The sequence below is a fragment of the Camelina sativa genome, chromosome 4, assembly GCF_030686135.1.
Source record: "Camelina sativa cultivar CO46 ecotype springtype chromosome 4, ASM3068613v1".
NCBI classification, from domain to species: Eukaryota; Viridiplantae; Streptophyta; class Magnoliopsida; order Brassicales; family Brassicaceae; genus Camelina; species Camelina sativa.
In genome coordinates this window covers 7,142,486-7,162,147 of record NC_141883.1, presented here as the reverse complement: position 1 = coordinate 7,162,147, position 19,662 = coordinate 7,142,486, and the positions used below count along the sequence as shown (strand labels likewise).

Here is a 19,662-nt window from a genome sequence, read left to right as displayed (position 1 = left end):
GAAATTCCAAAGGATTTTAAAAAAACATAACCCGCACTAATGACGAATCATCAGCTTCCTGAAAAGGGAGACATCATGTAGGGTGGGAATGAATTCCCAAAAGTCGAGTGCCTGAGAAAAGATCCAAGATATAACCACCTTGCCGTAACACATAAAAAGATCTATACCAAGTAGTTACTGAGTAGCTACGTCCATAACACAACCATGAAAACGAGAGACTGGAGACGGGAAAGGACCACAAACTCCACCAACGCTGTGATAGCCAGACGTTCCCGAAGGTACCAGGCTGAAATAGACTTCTCCAGCGTAACCACGATGATATTTTCCTTATTCGAAGGATATAAAAGTCTCTCTTTTTTAAGTATAAGAGGAAAATACTCTCCACTAAGGAAAAATTAGCAACACAGTCCAGAACTGGATTTTTAAGTTGGGCCTTAAAGCTAAATTTCTTATTGGGTTAATAAAAGTACATAACCAAAAATTGATGGACACCCCAAATGATAATAATCTGATAGGTAAAAAAGGCTTTAATCTCAAAATATATGCTAGTCCATTTAAAAATAAAAGAATCTTGGGTCTGGCCCATAATGGATATAACAATGGCAACTCTAATCCATATGTTTGATGCCTTAGATAGGATGAACAATAACAATGGCCGGCTGAGGCACGATTGGTGGTTGGGCACACACGTCGGTGGTGAGCTCTGACATAATCACAGGTAATTAAAACACCATTTTCAACGCATTGATGGGTGATATGTATATATTTTACATTTTTTCATTATGCATTTGTTATTCATTTTGTTCTCTTAACTCATTGTTTTGCATTGTTTATAGTCTCTTTTGTATAATATGTATATCAAGGTAGTCTTTGAATTTGTCTTTCATGCATCTTGTATATTGGAGTTGTTTCAGATGTTTTAGGAGATGTCCAAATCATCAAAAGCAAACAGGGAGCAGGAAGGCAGTCCAGCGACTCAATCTACACTACCCAGCGACCCAACCTTCCACGTCTTTGATCGAGTCAAGTGAAGCTTTTAATTTGGGATTAAGCTTTTCATGTATTCATCAAAGTTGTAGAGAATTGAGTCATTTTTCCAATGCCGTTTATTTCAAGCCAATCGGAAGCGTGGTTAATGAGTTATCACCGTTTTAGTGGATGCATGTACGTTCTGAATTCTGACACGACCTGCACGCAAAGGAGAGCTCCCACTCGATCGGACATGTTAGCAGCGACTCGACCAAGATGTCCCAATATGGCTATTGAGCACCCTCAAGACGCGACTCGATCAGCAGCTCCCAGACGAAACTTTTGAAACTGCTACTCGATCGACGTTTTCAAGCTGCCACTCGATCGACGTTTTCAAGCTGTCACTCCATCAAACGTCCTAGACTCCGACTCGATCGACACTCTCACGACGGGACTCAATCGATTCTCTTAAACCGATGTCCTGGTTTTGTTCTGAAGACGCGTCCAACCCGATTCTCGAACCAACCTTCTATCTTGTCGTTTTATGTTTTAGGGTTTTCCATGTTTTACTATTAATACATTTTGTTAAGTCTTTATCCGAGACATCTCATTTTCTTAAAAGTTTACCAAGCCACCTAAAACGTTTTGAGATTTTGTAATCTAGAGATCTTTGAACTTATTTAGTTTTTGCATTTGATATCTTCTATAAAGTTGTTAATCTCATTTTTATTTATCTGATGCTGCTTGATTCAATGTTTTCTGAGATTGTATCCTTGATGATGATTTCTAGATCCGAGTAGTGTGATAGTTCTTGAGGATAGGATAGATTAGGTGGAGGATATTAGTATGTAGGGTGTTTAAGTTTAGATTCGTGTGATTTCCTTCTGAACTAGAGTTAGAAATACTAGTTTCTCTCTGATCAATTGGAACTAGGTCTTAGACATTTCCACGCCCAAAAGGTGTTTGATGAAATGTCTGACCAACTAGTGCCAGAGACTTATATTCCTAGCCTAAGAGATTAGTTGTCTAGGATGTTTGTTGACATGAATGAACTTGTTTGTCATGTCTGCTTGATCATGTTTCTCCAGCGAGAGCTAGGTTTGGAAGTGGTTGAGTCTGAGTAGCTTATGTCAAGATATTGGATTAGCTAAGTCGTGATGTTCATTGTCTAGAGATAGTTTACTTGTGGCATGTTAAACACTCTATAGACTAGGAGACTTCACTGATATCAATTACTCCTATTCTTAGGACTCCTATCTTTCTGATTTTTATTGCATTCCTGAGACTGTTTCGGTTCACGCTTAGACTCGTTTCTGCTTTTACTCATGTTTACTTCTTGTCATGCATTCTCGTTTCTAGTTTTGAAGCTCATTTCCGTTTTGCAGTCTGATCAATTTGGCGTCGTTGCCATTTGGGATTGTTTTGCTACATTTGAGATTTCAAGTTTTGCAAGATTAAGTTCTGTTACACTTATCATTCTGAGTACTGACTTGTTTTAATTGTCTGCTTGTTTGTTTTGCATCTAAGGTACATGTTGATTGCAACCTTGCATGCACACCAGATCAAGAGGGCATCAGAATCCTTCCTGCTATTGACGACATCAACCAGTTACAAAGACCACGACAAGCTCGTCTTCTCACTGATCATCCTGCACTAGTCACTATGGAACAACCTAATGGACCCAATCCGAGACAGCGACACATTGGCGCTGGAGATGCACCGAACACTCATACTCAGCGTGTTGGAATCATCCCTCTAGCTGTGCAGAACAACAACTTCAAAATCAAAAGTGGTCTGATCTCCATGATCCAAGGGAACAAGTTTCAAGGGTTGCCTATGGAGGATCCACTCGATCACTTAGACGAGTTTGACCGTCTGTGCAGTCTCACCAAGATCAATGGAGTGAGTGAGGATGGTTACAAGTTGTGACTCTTCCCATTCTCCTTGGGATACAAAGCTTATCAATAGGAGAAAAACATTCCCAGAGGATCCATCACCACTTGGGACGACTACAAGAAAGCCTTCTTAGCCAAGTTCTTCTCCAACTCTAGAACAGCACGTCTCAGGAATGACATCTTTAGCTTCACTCAGAAGAACTTGGATCATTCTGCGAAGCCTGGCAGCATTTCACGAGTTACCATAGCCAATGCCCACACCATGGATTCAGCAACGAGTCACTGTTGAGCACTCTCTACCGTGGTGTACTTCCAAAGATACAGAAGCTGCTTGACACTGCTTTAAATGGCAACTTCCTGAACAAAGACGTAGATGAAGGTTGGCAACTCGTTGAAAATCTCGCACAGTCTGATGGCAACTACAATGACGGTTATGATCGCACAGTCTGATGGCAACTACAATGATGATTATGATCGCAGAGTTAGAGGTGATGCTGGCTCTAAGGAGAAGTACAAGAAGGATCTCAAGAATGTCAACGACAAGCTTGATCTCCTCTAGCTAAGTCAGCAGAAGACTGTCCACTTCGTATCTGAGGATGACCCTTTTAAAGTTCAGGATGGGGAGGGTGAGCAGTCTGAAGAAATCAGCTACGTCCATAACCAAGGTGGATACAACAAGGGCTACAACCCCTATTAGACGAACCCCAATTTGTATTACCAGAGCACCAACGTTGCAAATCAACAGGACCAAGTGTACCCTCCTCAGCAGCAACAACAAGGTCAACAAAAACCTTTTATGCCTTACAATCAAGGATTTGTGCCTAAACAACAGTTCCAGCAATGTTATCAGGCTCCCTCAGAACCACCACCGGGATTTCACCCTCAGCTGGTTCCGCCTACTCAAGCTCCTGATCAAGAAATGAAGCAAATGATGCAACAACTTCTTCAGGGTCAAGCTAGTGGTTCTCTAGATACTGCCAAGAAGTTTGCTGAACTCAGTCAACGAATGGAAAGTTCCTACAATGATCTGAATGTCAAATTTGAAGCTCTTAACTCAAAGATGAGATATATGAAAGGCACATCTACTTCTACTTCTGCACCCAAGCCTGGCCAACTCCCAGAAAAGTCTGTTCAGAACCCTAAGGAGTTTGCTAATGCAATCATGCTGAGAAGTGGAAAAACATTGCCTCCCAAGCAAGGAGTTCCAGATGTCACTGAGGACAGTGAGGAATTAGATGGAGAATATTTTGTTTAAGATAAAGCTCATATGGAGGATCCAGTCGAAGCAGTAAAGGACCCGATTGAACCAGTGAAGCAGTCCGAACCTGAAGCTGTTAAGGAACCTGCTGTTTCCGATGACAAACCTGCGAGGTTCATTCCTCCACCATACAAGCCTCCTCTACCATTTCCAGTGAGGTTTAAGAAGCAGCTTACTGAGAAGTATAAAGCTCTGTTCGAAAAACAAGTCAAGGAGATTGAGTTGAGGATGTCATTGTTGGATGCATTCGCACTTGTTCCTCACTACCAGAAATTCCTCAAGGACTTAGTGATGGAGAGATCAAAAAACGTTCAAGGCATGGTGGTACTAAGTCTTGAGTGCAGTGCAATCATTCAGAAGAAGATTGTACCCAAGAAGGTCAAAGATCTTGGATCATTCACTCTACTTTGCTCCCTTGGACATATGTGTTTTGATAGGTGTCTATGTGATCTTGGCGCTTCAGTTAATCTTATGCCACTCTCTGTGGCTAAGCGGTTGGGTTTTACAAGGTTTAAAGGTTGCAACATACCCCTCATCCTTGTAGATAGATCAGTGAGACTTCCACATGGTATGTTAGAAGACTTACCTGTTAGGATTAGAGACGTGGAAGTGCCAACCGACTTTGTAGTTTTGGAGATGGATGAAGAACCAAAAGATCCTCTGATATTAGGAAGACCATTCCTGACGACGGCTGGAGCCATCATTGATGTCAGAAATGGTAAGATTGATCTTAATCTGGGCGACGACTTCACTATGAAGTTTGACATCAAGGATACCTTGAAGAAACCAATAATAGGAGGACAAGTCTTCTATATTGAAGAGATGGATCAGTTGGCTGATGAGTTGTTGGAAGAATTAGCTGAGGAGGACTATCTCAAAACCGTTTTAACCAAGGATGGGGAAGAAGGGTTCCTGCATGAGGAGACTAGTTGTTACAAGCATTTGCTTGACTCCCATAGAGAAACGGATGGACCAGAAGAGTTTGAGGAATTGCCTAAGATAGGAGGAGAGGTATGTGCAGTTGAGGCAGAAACATCAGAACGTGAGATCTCCCACTCAACTGACGTCAAGACCTGACTCGAGTCACAGTCATCTCACTCGATCAACGTCGACACCTAGATTGAGTCACACCCCTGCCACTTGACCGTGATCATACCAGACTCCCACGCTGACGACTGGTCGGAATTAAAAGCTCCAAAGGTAGAACTAAAAACTCTCCGTTTCGGACTCAAGTATGTTTTTCTGGGAACCAATTCTACTTATCCTGTCATAGTGAATGTTAGGTTGAGTGATGATGAATTGGAGTTGCCAGTAACTGAACTTAAGAAGTATAAAAAGGTTATAGGGTATATATTAGATGATATCAAAGGTATTTTGCCTAGCCTTTGCATGCATAGAATCAATCTTGAAAATGAATCTTATGCTAGTATTGAACCCCAAAGAAGACTGAACCCTAACCTAAAATAGGTAGTAAAGTAAGAAATCCTTAAACTTCTTGATGCTGGAACACACGCTCAGTCTCGTAGTTAAAGGCATCCACCCCTCGCAGAATCCAGCTGGAATTAAGTTCATGATGTCGAAAATCTGGAAGCTTGATGGAAGAATCAACAGTCGCATCAACGAGTATGGAACAGTTCAATTCTTCTTCAGGCAAGCTCATCATCTTAATACAATTTATGAAGGACGTATAAAGACTGGCTGGTTATAGTTGATAAGTGGACTAAAAGACACTATCCAGATTATCTTTGAGTTATCAAGTTCTGGGTCAAAATTCATAACATACCAGATGATTCTCGAAACAATCGAGCCATTACTGAAATTGGGGAAGTCTTAGGGCGAGTAGAAGAGGTTGTCATCCAAGAACAAAATATTAATCAAGCAGGAGAAGTCATGGTGCGTATTAAAATAGATGCAAACAGCAGAATAATTTTCACCCGCTTCTTTCGCTTTGAAGACCAGAGAGAGCCCATCCTCATACGCTTTACTTTTGGTAAGCTTAGAAAATTATGTTCTACATGTGGCAGCCTCTCCCATCTCGCTGCAACCTGCTCAGCTCAAACTCAGGAAATGGAGTATAACCCTCCTTCCAGACACATCAGAAGATGCTACAGGAGATGCAGCAAATTCAAAATCCAACAATGATACCACTAAGGAGTCCTAACATTTGGAGAATCAAGGAGATCTTATGGATTTTATAACGCTAGAAACCCCATAGTTGACTCAAAACAAACCATTAGTGATTTGAGATTTGGTTTCAACTCCTTTTGAAACAAGTGAGAGATGAACTAATCGTAAGTCTGCTCCAGCAACTGAAGACGAAGGAGCTTCCTCTTCTAAAAGAAAACTTGCTGATCAGTTTATAGGAAAATCTTCAGGGGAGGTGGTAACCCCGAAGCTACCATCTCCACTATGAGGATACTACACTAGAATTGACAGGGTTTGAGAAACTCCCTGACAATTCCATACCTTAAGGATATCAAAAGAAAGTATAGAGTTGATATCCTGTTCTTTATGGAAACTAAGAACCAAGACGCATATGTACAGCAGCTCGGTAAAGATCTCCAGTTTCCTCATCAATTTTTGGTCTCTCCTAATGGTCTTAGTGGAGGATTAGCTATATTTTGGTGGAATACGGTAAAGTGTTATTTTTTCTCATCACCAACACTTTACTATACGGATAAGTATATTACATATGGGCCAACTTCCTTTTTTTGACGTATGTTTACGGAAACCCTGAAAGAAAACCAAGACAACTACTATGGAATACTATGGAGACTATGGTTACAAATGGCATCTATCAAAACAAGCTTCGGGTGGTATTAGGTGACTTTAATTAGATTGAGAATAATTCAAAAAAACTTGGAGGGCCAACAAAGCCAGAATGGCAATTTGTTAATTTCAAGAGAATGTTGAACGCTTCTGGTCTTCATGAAATAAAAACCTATGGAGGTCCATACACCTGGATAGGCAACAGAAGTACCAGTACTGTAAAGTGTAAGCTGGACAGAGTGGTGGCTACAACAGAATGGAAAGAAAAATTCCCTAAAGCCATAGTAAAACTGTTTGAGTGGGTGGGATCAGATCACAAACCAATGAACCTTCAAACAGAAGACAACAAATGGAAGGGCATCAAACTATTTTGGTATGACAATAGATGGAGGAATAATCAAGAAGTACACAAGATAATTCAACGCACATGGACTCGGGAATGTCAGCAACTACCACCACATCAATTCAATGAGGCGATATTGAGATGTATAAATAGCCCTTTTCGGTGGAAGTCAGAACAAAACCTCAATTTGCATAAAAAGATCCAGCACCTACGATATACCCTTCAAAAAGCGTATGATTCTCATCCTCTTGATTTTAATTATATTATTGAGCGCAAGCTGAAGCTTCAACATGAATATAGGATGGAGGAGGAATATTGGTGCGCAAAAATTCAAGTACAATGGATGCAAGCAAGCGATAAGAACACCAGATTCTTTCAAGAGAAAACAAAGCAAAGAAGAAGCCGTAATCGTATCACCTCCATTCAAGATGCAGATGGTAGTATCCGCCAAACAGATAAAGAGATTCAGAGGTTATTAACTCATATTTTACTGATATATACTCCTCTTCTGGCAGTGAGCATACTGAAACCATCCTCTAATATCTCCAACCAAGGGTATCTGATGAGATGAATCAAAATCTTGTTGTGTCGGTCACAAAGGAAGAAATATATAATGCCATATCCAGCATGAATGTAGATAAAGCGCCAGGACCTGACGGATTGAATGCGGGCTTCTACAAATATCAGTGGAATGATATAAAACCAGGTGTGATAAAATTTATTACTCACTTCTTTTACATTGGTTATCTAGACCCACTGTTAAATCACACTCATATCTACCGCATTCCCAAAGTTGAATCACCTACGCAAGTTAAGGATTTTAGACCAATTAGCTTATGCAATGTAGCATATAAGCTAATTTCTAATATCTTGGCAGATAGACTCAAACCCTGGTTGCATGCATTGATATCTGAATTTCAATCCGCTTTTATACTTGGCAGATTAAATCATTATTGCTCATAAGCTACTGCATTCCTTGCGTACCAACAAAATCAAAACTCCTTTCATGGCATTGAAGCTAGATATAGCAAAAGCTTTTGATAAAGTTGAATGGAGTTACATTGAAGCTCTCCTGAAAAGATTAGGTTTTGGCAGATAAATGGTGCCATTGAATAATGAAGTGTAACACAATAGTATCCTACTCAGTGCTCATCAATAGCTCCCCTTCCAAGAAGATCATACCACAAAGAGGATTGAGACAAGGTGACCCTCTTTCTCCTTACCTTTACTTATTTTGTACAGAAGGGCTCTCATCTCTTATATCTAAAGTTGTTAAAGCAAAGCATATACAAGGCTTCAAGGCAAGCAGAAATGGTCTCGCCATATCTCATATGATATTTGCTGATGATTCTCTTCTTTTTTGTAAAGCTGGTGAGGAGGAATGCCAGAAAGTTATAGATCTTTTAAGAACTTACGCATCAGCATCAGGTCCACACGTCAATTTTCAGAAGTCGGCTATCCTCTTTGGTAAGAATGTTCATCCAAATACTCAACAAAATATTATGAACTCTACTGGAATTACCAAAATTGGAGGCTTTGGGAAATATTTGGGACTACCGAACGCAATCGGAAGAGATAAAAGTAATGTGTTTGCCTATATATCTCAGAGATTGCAGAATAAACTAAATAGTTGGTATTCCAAGCTACTGTCACCAGGAGGGAAAGAAGTGTTGATCAACGTTGTTGCTACTGTGCTACCTACGTACAAAATGTCCTGTTTTTTGCTACCTAAAAAATTACCACTCATCTTACAGGTCAAATACGGAAGCTTTGGTGGTCTCGAGCAAAAGACAAACATAAAATACCTTGGGTGTTGAGGAGTAAGATGACCAGGCTAAAGCAATATGGAGGATTGGGTTTTAAATACCTTCATCAGTTTAATATTGCTTTGTTGGTGAAACAGGTTTGGAGAATGCTCCAAAAACCACAGTATCTCCTTACACTAGTCCTCTAAGCAAAGTACTTCTCTAAATCTCAACTGATGGATGCAAACTTAGGACATCGCCCTAGTCACGCCTGGAGAAGCATTTGCCAAGGCATACTACTCATTAAGCAAGGATTAAAGTGGAGAATAGGAGACATTAATGCTGTTAGGATATGGTGTGATCATTGGATTGACAATCCTCCACGCTTAGCCAGAAGGGTACACCAACACCAACAAGACCTCAATTCTCCAAGAGTGACAGATCTCATGATACCAAACATATCGCAATGGAGTTCAGAAAGACTCCATGAGTTAATACATACAGAAGACATTAGTTACATATGGAAGATCAGACCACGCATCTCTCAGGTACCTGACACTCCAACTTGGATCTTTACAAAGAATGGCCACTATAGTGTAAAATCAGGTTACCACCAACTCACAAAAATAAACTCAGAAGCTGACCCAATGGTTAAAAAAATATGGACCTCTCTGTTGCCGAAAATAAAATATTTTTAGTGGAGACCTCTCCACAATGCTCTCTCAGTTGCTGAGACACTAGCATCAAGACGCATTAAGGTTCCAAGAGATTGCAATCTTTGTGGTGAAGCTCAAGAATCTATTAACCATCTTCTTTATCAGTGCAGAATAGCAAGAGAAATATGAGAGTTATCACCAGTTCATATTAATCCAGGTCAGTTTGATCCTAACTGCTCTCTGGTTGATTTCATTCATAGGTTGCTTTCTTCTAAAAATGAGGGTTCTCCAAAAATTTACATTTTCCCGTTCATTGGCTGGAGAATATGGAAAGCTCACAATGATCTTCTTAACAATAGCAAATGGTGGGAAATTCCTGATATTATAAATAAAGCCCTCATGCACCACAAACTATGGAAAGAGGCTAATAGTGGTTGTAGAAGCAAGCAAGGAAAAAGAAAAGAATCATGTTTCCACTAAATGTGTGGACTTAAATCAAACCACTTCATTTTATTGTTATACAGATGGATCATAGCTCAACAATCAAAGCAATGGTGGAATAGGATGGACACTGCACAACTAGCAAGGCAAATGCATCTTGAAGGGATCTTCATCAATCGAACCCACCAGCTCAGCTCTTGAAACAGAAGCCATTGCGCTTAGGGAAGCTCTCCTCCAGACCAAGCGTCTTGACTATCTACCATTTACCTTCTGTGGAGACTCACAGGTTATATATACCTATTTTGAAAAGACACAAAAACAAGATTGTCTACTCGAAGATGTTGGAGAAGTTCAAGGATATTTGGAGGATATACTTGCTTTGAGTAATAGTCTCCATAAGTTTAAATTTGTTGGTAGAAATAGTAATGTAATGGCTGATACACTAGCAAAGGAGGCTAGAGTTAAGAATTCTCCTTTGGTCATCTTTTGGGTTTGTTAATGTATGAACAAACGATGTAGTTATACTTTTATAATAGAAATGTTGGCCGACAAAATAAATAAATAATTAAATAAATAAATAAATAATAATAATAATAATAATAATAATAATAATAATAATAAACTATTTGGGTGCATAAATACTATGTGAGTCGGTTTTTGAAGTACTTCAGATTCAAACAACATGAGCCTAACATAGCTTAAACTCTACGATCCTAATCATACAAGTATTGTTGTTACCTGCATTTCCAAAAATGAGTTCATAAAAGGAAATAGGTTGTTGCCTGAATTTTCAACAATGATTTCTACGAGGAAAACTCTTCGATCATAATCATACCAGTATGCTTTGGAATATTAGATTAGGCTAAACTACTAATTAAAATCATTTGCTATTTGACTTTGAAATCCTGAAAATGAATTGTTTCTATATACGACTTCAAAATGTTACAATGTTAGACTTATTTCTCTGCGGCATAATTCATCAAAAGCGGAATTCTCTTTGAATTCGACGATGTAGCTACATTAGTTTCGATATTAGACTTCTCCTCCTTTGCTTTTCCCCACATAACCGAATAGAAACCGATCAAAATCAATGTTCCACTGACCACATTACCAAATAAATACAAAGAAGAAACTGAAAGTGAATATCCAAAATGAAAAATTAGGTAATCCATATTTTGAGAGTTAATGTAGAGAATGTATAATATGTGTAAAAGGGTATTTATGTACATTAGTAATCCCTAGTCATCCTCCTAGTATATCAATATATATAGTTGTAATCTCTCCATCAATATTATTAAGCTTCACATTCTACATGGTATCACATCCACGATTCTAACACCTAAATAAATAAAAAAATCTACATCTTTCATCTTTTATCTTCTGTTGCCATGTTTACCGATAACAGCAACCCTAATCAACCACCAATGACTGACGCCATTCCTATCAACAGCCAACATCTCCTCCATGTCAACATGACGAATGTCACCAAATTGACGGATACTAACTATCTCATGTGGAAGCTCCAGGTGTGATCTCTTGTCGCTGGCTATGGCCTTATTGGTCATCTTGATCGATCTGTTGAGAAACCTCCCTTGAAGATTACCACCAATAGTGCTACTACTCCAAATCCAGCCTTTGTTCTGTGGCAGCGTCAAGATCAGTTACTCTATAGTGCTTTTCTTAGTTCCATCTCTCTAAGTGTTCAGAAAACACTTTCTCAAACTACCACTACTGATGAGATCTGGGCTACCTTGCCGAGATTTATGCTAAACCAAGTCGTGGGAAAATTCGCCAACTGAACGATCAACTTAAAGTCTTGACCAAAAGTAGCCAGGATCAAATTCGCCAACTGAAGGATCAAATTCGCCAACACCATTGATGAGTACATGCACAATCTCACAACCAAGTTTGACACTCTTGCTAGTTTGGAAGCGCCTATGGTACATGATGACAAGATTGAGCAGATTCTTGATGGTTTGCCTGAATAATATTGCCCCTTCATCGATCAAGTTGCCAGCAAATATGTTGCTCCCTGCATTGCATATGTTCTTGAGTGCCTTCTTAACCATGAGGCCAAGCTTCTTTCTAAAGCAGTGTCTCCTTCGCTCCCTGTCACTGCTAATATTGTCACTCACCGCCACAATCATCCTTCTCGCTCCAATAATTCTTCGCGCAACACCAACAGAAGCAACTACAATAACGCTTCTCAATCACAATGGCAGTCCAACAATAACAACTCCAACCAGCGAAGCTCGGCCTTACCTTGGTACAGCTCCACAAAGTTATTTATGTGCTTGATATACACAAAAATCTCATATCAGTTTACCACCTCTGTAATGCTAACCAAGTGATTGTTGAATTTGCACCGGCTCCTTTTCAGATGAAGGATCTTCATTCGGGGGCAAAGCTTCTTCAAGGCAGAACCAAGAATGAACTGTATGAATGGCCAGTCACGTCTTCCCAAGCTACTGCTCTTTTTGCCTCTCCAAGTTCAAAAACAACACTAGCTCCCTGGCATTCTCGACTTGGCCATCCCTCTCCACCTATTTTAAATAAGCTTATTTCCACCTTTTCTCTTCCTCTTGTTGCTTCTTCTTCCACAAATTTCTTTTGTTCTGAATGCCACATTAATAAAATTCACAAACTTTCTTTTGCTCTAACATCTATTGTCTCTACCAAACCGCTTCAATATGTGTTTATGGATGTAAGGACATCTCCTATCACTGCGTTTGACAATTCCAAATACTATTTAATCTTTGTTGATCATTACACTTGATACACATGGTTTTACCCTCTTCAACAGAAATCTCAAGTCAAAGACATTTTTATTACCTTTAAAACTCTTGTCGAGAATCATTTTCAGACTCCGATCCAAACACTCTACTATGACTATGGTGGTGAGTACATGGCGCTACGCTCTTACATTGTGGTATTTCACATCTTACATTGTCGCCTCACACGCCTGAGCACAATTGTATATTGGAGAGAAAGCATCATCACATAGTTGAAACAGGCTTTTCCCTTCTCTCCAAATCAGCTCTTCCAAAGTCATATTGGCCATGTGCTTTTGCAACTATCATTTATCTCATTAATCGAATTCCCACGGCAGTTCTTGATCAGTAGAATCCGTAATCCAAGCTCTTTTGTGTCGCACCCAATTATCAAAAGCTGTGAATCTTTGGTTGTGAGTGTTATCCGTGGTTACGCCCATATGCACCCAGTTCAATGAATTATCCTTTCCGTTGTGTCAATCACAGATCTCCTCATCGCCATTGACCGAAACTGCTGCCTATTCGGCCCCAATCACTACCATCCCGGTTACGTCTTCTCTACCCACTTTGGATGTCGCCACTGCAACAATGCCCCCCAACGTCGTCTTTCACCGTGATGTTTATGTTCCCTTGCTGATCCCATCTGCTCAGCCACAATTTTTGACAACAGCCCAGGTATTGCCTTCTTCCTCTAATTGACTTTGTTCATCCTCTTTGTTGATCAATCAAAGACTCACTGGCGAAGCCCATTTACACCCTACAACCCACATAAATATAACTACCCTTGAAAGGCCCACTGGCTCAGCCCACTTGAACATTTTCTTAAGCTCTCCTCCCCAAAGGCCCAATGGTCCAAACCCCTTACCAAATCTGAGTTTCAACGACTCTCCGCGACAACATTCATCGTCGTCCACCACCGTCACGACATCGCCTAGTCCCTCCTCTGGGGATTCTCCGTTGTTGAGTCTGATTTCATCACCCTCACCACCTCCTGCACCACAACCCAATCCACCCTCTGCTCTTGCCCTCATTCCAATCCCAAATCCACCCTTAAATCAAAATCAAAACCACCACTGAACACACATCAAATGACGACAAGAGGAAAGAATCACATTCACAAGCCAAACACGGAGTACAGTCTCGCCATTACTCATCTTAAAGCGTTCGCACTGGAACCACGAACATATCGGCAAGCTCTTGGTGATGATAGCTGGCGCAGTGCAATGTCTAAAGAATATAACGGTCAGCTGAAGAAACGTACGTGGGATCTAATTCAACGGCCACCCACACAAAATGTTGTTGGCTGCAGGTGGGTCTTCAAAACTAAAATTCTTCCATCCGGAGATCTTGATAAATATAAAGCTCGCTTAGTAGCGCAAGGTTATCATCAAGAGTATGGTCTCGATTACAAAGAAACATTTAGCCCTGCTGTGAAAGTCGTCACGATTCTCCATGCTGAGAGTCATCACTGGCCAATTCGTCAACCTGATGTCAATCAAGCCTTTTTACAAGGTAATCTGAAAGAATAAGTGTATATGGATCAGCCACTTGGGTTTGTTGATCATGACAGACCTGATTACATATGTAAGCTCTGCAAAGCTATTTATCTCAAAAAAGCACCCCGTTCCTGGTATTTAGAACTTCGTAACTTCCTTCTTCAATCTGGATTTCAGAATAGTTATGTCGATGCTTCTCTTTTTGTGTATAGTCAAGATACGACTCTTCTTTACTTGTTAGTCTATGTGGATGACATAATTTCACTGATGATACCTCGTCCGCGGTGGCAAGTATGATTGACTGTCTTGCAGCTCGGTTCTCACTAAAGGATTAGGGTGATATCAGCTACTTTCTAGGCATTGAGGTTACTCGGACCAAAGGTTGTCTCCACTTAATGCAGAGGAAATACATCTTAGATCTGTTGCATAAAACAAATACGAAGGACTCCAATAGCGTTTCTACTCCCATGGCTTTCTCGTCTAAATTGCTTAAAAGTTCTGGCACACCTTTACCTGATGCATCTCAGTTTTGAATGGTAGTTGTCTGTCTCCAATATCTGGCATTCATGCAGCCTAACATCTCCTACGCAGTTAATCGTCTGTCTCATTTTATGCATTGTCCTATAACAGATCATTGGCAAGCGGCCAAACGCGTACTTCGTTATCTTGATGGTACTATGATGCATGGTGTCGTCCTATCCTCCACCAACGCCTATTGAAACAACCCGACCAGTTCTTTTTTTTATCCTAATAACTAATGATCCCATACTCACGAGCAACCTACCCCAATCAATAACAAGAGCGGATAACAATAACAAATCCAACAACCAATAACCATTAAAGAAAATAACATAATACCAATCCAATAGCAATCCATAAAATAAACCAATCATAATCCAGCAATCCTAACAATCGTCCTAGACCACTAAGTTCCACTCTAGCATCCTAAAAAAGATACAGAGTAAACAACCGAGCCTCTAGAACATCCTCCTTTTCATACCCTTGATTCCACGATCACACTTTGCCTTTACCGGCACCGCAAACACAAATTGAGATGCATGAGTATTTTATAAACACTCAATAAGGCAATCCTCCCATCTACTGGGCTATACACACAAGCAATAGAGACATCTCTAACCATCAACCAACAAGCAATAACCAAACAACAAACCAGACATCTGCATCGACCGACATCAACCCATACATCGACCGACACCAACTAGGTACGCATCGACCGACACAAGCTTGCATCGACCAATGCAAGGTTCACTTGCTCGACCAACACTCACACTGCATCGCCCGACGCATGCTCGACATTGCACGAAATCCCTAGTTGCATCGACCGATGCCTCCACATTGCATTGATTGATGTTCCTAGGTCAAAACGCGCTGTCTTCCTCGATCGACGCACATGTCGAGCATCATTTTTTCCCAAATATTCTCGTCGGATCTCCGTTCGTACACCAACAAAACTCGATCCCAAGCCACAAGAAAGCTTCACAAAGCCCCAAAATAACATTCTAACAAGCCAAAAAACACATAAACAAGCAGATTAGAGAAATCTTCAGCTTAGATAAGCCATGGTCATGCACTTACCTTTGCCAAGAAGATTCTGAACCTCAAACAAGCAACACAATGCTCCTAGGAAGCTCTTACAACGATCTCAGCTACATTAATAGGAACAGCCTCAAATCTCCCAAAATCCTCAAGAACACTCAAGAACATTTTTCTCTCTTTTTTTCTCTCAAAAACGGCTAAACTCGTCTAATGATGACAAAACTCGACTTAACGGTTTTTCCCTAATCCCAAAATGCAGCGTTTATCTTAAACTTGTCCGTTCAAAACCGACCATGCATCGATCAACACACCTTGTGCATCAACCGATGCACCTCCCAAACCGGGATTCCGGTTTTCAGATGTTACAATTGTCCCCCACCAGCATAGATTCACCCTCGAATCTAGCACTAAATCAACAGCCAAGGATCTCCCGTGTAACCAACACTATGGCCCGCACATCCTCCGACTACTATGAGGACTCAATCTGGCAAATAACCCGCGTCTTTGACATTATACGCTCTCAACTCATGCATCTCCCTCGCTCTCAGGTCCCAACCTTCGAGCCTTACCGGTTCGCCATTGGACCTCAGCCCTCCAGCTACGGTATCAGGAAGTCAAATCTCGCTCTCGGGCTATCACCCTATGGATCGTCACCCGAAGTCGATATACCAATTATACCCTCCGGTCACAAAGTCCTTCGAGATAACGGTACACAGGAACCTAACCGTCCCCTCATGAGTTGTTCGAGATCCCATATCTCTAGAGCAATAATCATGAGCTTGACCGAGTACCACACTGACCAGAACTACCTCTATGGCTCTCGGAGGTACCTCGCCATGTCCTACGGCCAACACTCGCCACTAAGGCTACCGACAGGTCACAAAGACCCTAAACACGTCACAAAGACTCCAAACACGTCACAAAGACAACACAAACGTCCCGCAGGACCGCCACTAAGGGCACAAAAATGTACAAATTGACCGCCACTAAGGCCACAAACGTCACCGGGACCACCACCATGGTATCCAGCGTCACTAAAGCCACCACTAAGGTATTCAGCATCACCAAGACCACTACCCCTGACCGGCGTCACCAAGAACTCTGTCACCAAGACCACCATCATGTATAAAACGTGATGTTACTATATTTTACCATATTTAAGGTCTTGTTTAGTTCATGTTTTGCATCATATAGAAATGATTCCGTTGAAGATCTTCCGTTGCGATTCAGCTTCCGCATCCTTCATGCGAGTTGTAGTAAATTGAGTTACGTTTCTAATGTCGGTGGTGTCAAGTCAATCGCAGGTGTTGTGCCAGAGTTATACGGATTTTACTGAACAGATATCATCCCAGATCGAAGACTGAAGCTACTTGACGGACCAACCACTCGACCGAGCACATGGTCGAGCTGACCGCCGCCTCTCTGTTTTGTCCTCTAGCTAACTAGGGCTTCTCTCTCTTTACTATATATATGTACTGGCACTTGTGGCCGAAATGAGACCCTGGAGACTATGTAGACACCTCATAACCTAGTTTTTGCCATTTTTAGCTACTTTTACTTTATTCCATCATCTCTTATCTTTTCTAGGATTTTCATAGATTTGTAACCTTCATAACTTTAAATCTATTGAGTATTTTCTTTCACTTCTTTGTTCAATATTGTTCATCTTTATCTCATCTTTCTAATCATGGTAGTCTCATTAATTTCTGGGTTTTTGTTCTTCATGATGATTTTTAGATCTGATTAGTGGTTTAGGATCTTGAGGATGGATTAGGCTGGATAAGGGTTATGGTTGTTTAGATTGATCAAGCTTTATTGTTATCCATCTCTTCTAGATTAGATATGCTCTATGCAATTCTTATACTGAGAGGGTAAGGATAGATCTTAAGCTTCTTAGCATCATACCAATGTCTAAGTTGTTAGATAAGTCTAAGTCTAGAGATTATCATGAAGCATGCTAAGAGATTAGATGTTTTGTTTGATTTTTGAAAATAATGATCTTGGTTTTAATTCCGTCTTTTATATGTAATAGCTAGTGAGAGCTAGGTCTAAGAGTATCTAAGCTTGATTGTTATTGTCATGAGAATGGATTAGCAAGTATTAGAAGATCATTGTCTAGAGATAGCTCATTGTTGATTGAGGTTTGTTAATCAGTTTAGATAACCATAGCTTAAGCCCAGCCCATGAATCCATCCTTAAGACCTCTCTTTGTCTATTGATTTCCCTGTTTAAATCCTGTTTATTGCTTGTTGTTTGATTCACTTTCATTTTGCTCTGTTTTCATTGTTGTTATGTCTCTGTTTTTCATCCGGAAGTCAACTCGACCCCCCATTCGACCATGCAATCGACCGAGTGCTACTCGAGCGCCAGTTTACTTCCTCGTTTATGTTCTGTTTTATTTCAGTTTGCTCTTAGTTGCATTTGTTAGTAGTTTTCTATTGCTTAGCATAGTTTATTGCACATGTTCTACAGTTTAATTATGCATTAGTATTGTCTTAAGTTGCTTTAATCTTCTGCATTTACATTTTTTTCATTAGGTTGTTAGAAACAAATGAACACTATACTTGGCTTAACTTGAATGCATTGATCACATCTTGATTGCTTACATATCACACTCTTTATGGATTGACATCCTTTATGCTACAACATCATAAAGGTATTGAAACACCTTGCATTACATTCTGATCATCTTAGCCTAAGTCTGTTTGTTTGTATGTCATCATTCATTCATTCATAGGTTAAGATAGAAAAATCCTTGTTTTAATTGGCGCTGTTGCCATTAGGGTGTTTATATGTTCCAGTCGAGATTTCATTGTTTCAAGATTAAGCTATGTTACTTTTTATTGTATTACTGACCTCTTTCTTGTTCTGGTGTTCTGTTTTGATTCTCAGATACCACTCGTCTAGGCACTCGGTCGAGTACCTCAAAGCAAACGGTCGAGTGCTTGTTCGAGCACCTGTTCAGAGTCTCAAAATCAAAGAAAAAGAGGTGGCAATGGAACTCCCACATGATCAGACTGAACCTCAAAGGAGAAGGAAGATTGGTGATAGTGATGCTCCCACAACTCATACTCAGAGATTTGGGATAGTGCCTCCTGCTGTCCATAACACAACCTTCACAATCAAGAGTAGTCTTATCTCAAGGGTTCAAAGCATCAAATTTCATGGACTGCCTACTGAGGACCCACTTGCACACCTTGATGAGTTTGATAGGCTCTGTAGCCTCACCAATATAATTGGAGTTAGTGAGGATGCCTTGAAGCTGAGATTGTTCCCTTTTTCTCTAGGAGATAAAGCCTATCAGTGGGAGAAGACTCTACCTCCTGGAAAAATCACCTCTTGGATTGATTGTAAGAAGGTATTCCTTGAAAAGTTCTTCACTCGCTCAAGGACTGCATATTTGAGGAATGAAATATCAGGATTTCTCCAAAAGAACAATGAGACCTTTTGTGAGGCATGGGAGAGGTTCAAAGGATATCAAACACAATGCCCACATCATGGATTCAGCAGTGAATATTTGTTGTGTACTTTGTATAGAGGTGTTCTTCCCAATATCAAGATGCTCCTAGACACAGCCTCCAATGGAAGCTTCATGAATAGAGATAAAGCTGGAGGTTTGGAATTAATAGAGAACTTTGCTCAGTCTAATGGAGATTATAGTGAGGAATATGATAGCAGCTTAAGGGGAGGTGTTGATTCTGAGGAAGAGCATAGAAAGGAACTACAAGCTTTAGAGGAGAAGCTTGAGAAGCTAGATAACCT

At 40.4% G+C, this 19,662-nt stretch overlaps 2 non-coding genes and 2 pseudogenes across 2 annotated transcripts; 2 read left to right on the top strand and 2 right to left on the bottom strand.

Moving 5' to 3' along the window:
* Positions 1 to 3,027: 3,027 nt before the first annotated feature.
* Positions 3,028 to 3,133, bottom strand: LOC147945535 (small nucleolar RNA R71). Its single transcript, XR_015597909.1, has one exon. It is a non-coding gene; the product is annotated as a small nucleolar RNA R71 (small nucleolar RNA).
* Positions 3,134 to 5,620: 2,487 nt separating this feature from the next.
* Positions 5,621 to 6,264, top strand: LOC147945534 (uncharacterized protein At4g02000-like; annotated as a pseudogene).
* A 267-nt stretch (positions 6,265 to 6,531) lies between these two features.
* LOC147945533 (uncharacterized) lies at positions 6,532 to 10,575 on the top strand (annotated as a pseudogene).
* Positions 10,576 to 19,298: 8,723 nt separating this feature from the next.
* On the bottom strand, positions 19,299 to 19,404 carry LOC147945532 (small nucleolar RNA R71). The gene has a single exon (XR_015597846.1). It is a non-coding gene; the product is annotated as a small nucleolar RNA R71 (small nucleolar RNA).
* Positions 19,405 to 19,662: the final 258 nt, after the last annotated feature.